Source organism: Plasmodium malariae, assembly GCF_900090045.1.
Source record: "Plasmodium malariae genome assembly, chromosome: 13".
Classification (NCBI taxonomy): domain Eukaryota; phylum Apicomplexa; class Aconoidasida; order Haemosporida; family Plasmodiidae; genus Plasmodium; species Plasmodium malariae.
In genome coordinates, this window is record NC_041787.1 from 2097481 (window position 1) to 2100000 (window position 2520).

Below are 2520 nucleotides of genomic sequence, written 5' to 3' on the forward strand. Positions count from 1 at the left end.
TGTGCAAATTTTACATAACTTATTTAATAAGAAAGAATTATATATAATAATTAGAGATCCTTTCTTACCTTTCTTTATTAAAATTTCGAAATTTTTATCACGTCAAAAAAACGCAAGTCTTCCTTTATTCTGACTTAACTTCACATAGCATTATTGTAACGGCATAATGGACATCTTTCTTCGAAAATCTATTTTGCATATACATAATGAGAAAATGTGATTTATCTCAAAAAAAAAAAAAAAAAAAAAAAAAACCAGCACATAAACAAGCATTTAAGCAAACGAACATATGAAAATATAAATAAATAAGCAAATAAACGAATAACGAAAAAACGCAAGAGTGAAGCGAATAAATTGTGTGAAAACGAAATGTTAAACGTGATAATCTTTTATAAGTCGGGAAAAAAAAAAAGAAACCTTTCCTAATGCAATGAGAAGAGCTTTTTCTCTTGTAGTAATAAAAAAGCAAATAGTAAAAGTGCTATGTACTTTATTTTTGAAAACACTTCCTTTTTTAATGAATGTTCATGTATAATTGCAATTAATAAAAGGCAAAAGATCCATATTTATATTAAATGCTTAATGTATAAATACCCTCTCTGTAATTTTAGAATTTAAAAGACGTAAATTATATCTACTAAGACAACTGAACGTATGTCAAAGAAAAAAAGAAAAAGAAAAAGAAAAAAAAAGCTATTTTTAGTACATGCACCTTGCCATTAATGGATAGAAACTTATATATATGTACGCGCATGTGCATAAACATATATACGCATATACGTATACACACATATATATATATATTTACATCTGTGCAAGAATGCGCTCTATATTTTTTGTAAAACGCGAAGGGTGAAATGATTAACTTCCTATTGTCTATATGAGTTACGTATACATACATATGTACATATGCATATATACGTGAAAAAAGAGAATTTTTTTTTTTTTTTTATATATATATATATATATAAATATATATATATACATATTTATATATATATGTATGCATGTACACGTACACATACAAACAGTCACCATTTAAGCTGATGATCTATCATTTATAAGAATAAAAGAATTGCAAAATTATTAGCGACCCTCAAGTATTTTATATACTTTTAAGTTTTAAACAGTTTATTGTTTGTTACGAAAACAATCAACTTGGATCGGTTTACTTTTTTAAAAAGTTGGGAACACCCAGAACGACATAAAAGTAAATGCGCATAATAAAAATATATATATATATATATGTTCATATTTATATGTACACCTATTCAAGTATATATTTATGTACATACTTACATATTTATGTTTCCCCCGTTTCATGGTCGTCCACAAGAGACGTCACTTGCTTTGAATAGACGTTTAATTTTCAGAATATAAATGAACATTAACATCTTCACATTAAAACATTAAATAGTAGTATGTTTCTAGCTGTCATATATAATAATACTTTTTTTTTTTTTTTTTTTTTTTTTGAATTAATAAAAAAAACAAAACAAAACAAATTTTAAATAATAATAAATATTAAATAAAAAATACTATTAATGTGTACTAATATTATAAATGATTTTTCCTTTTATTTTTTAAAATATAGCGTTGTGCCAATTTTTTGTTAAATTTTCTCTCTTTCATCATCTTTGAGAAAGTGCATATAAAATTAATGAGTACTTAACGAAACATGTAAATGTAAAAGTTTATGTAAATCTGAGTTTACACATAAATGTAAATATATATGTTATACACGCAAAGAGCGAACGTGCCAAGGGGCAAGCATATGTGCGTTAGTGAGACTTCGCTTGCATTTGATTGTTTTTATTAAAAAATCGCGCTGTCTGAATTACGTTCATAATAATTCTGTGGAAAAGGAAAACTATAAAACTTCAATATTATGAGTGTATAATTTTTTCCTTATGTAGAGTGAATTCGAGTATACCCAGTAAAACGAGTACCCCTTTTTCGGTCCGTATATACAAATATTTATGTGCACATATTCGTAGTAATACATAACATACACTAATATATGTGCTTAGAAATGCATGCACACATAACCAGCCTTTATGAGAATTTTAAGAATACACTGCTCTCATGTATGGAAATACTTTTTTAACATCAATATTTTTGCCCTCTTTTTTTTTATAACATTTTGCTTTTATATAGTATTTTTTTTTTTTTTTTTTAGCTTTTTTTCACAAATTTTTTTTTTTTTTTTAATTTAATTCGATCGAGAGGGTAATGAAAATATGTATATATATATATATATATATATTTATTTATTTATTTATTTATTTATTTACATTCATATATATATGCATATACTCATGCTAAAACAAAAGTTAGCACATCAATTTTGCCCCTCTTGTGCCATATAAAAAATAACATACGAATAACCATAAGCATGTTTTCATGAGTTGTAAATTTATTTGATGTCCTACATCGATGAAAATAATAATAAATAAACGTCAAGAGGAAATAATTTTTTTTTTCATGATGCTATTTTATAATTTATAAAAATGAATACTA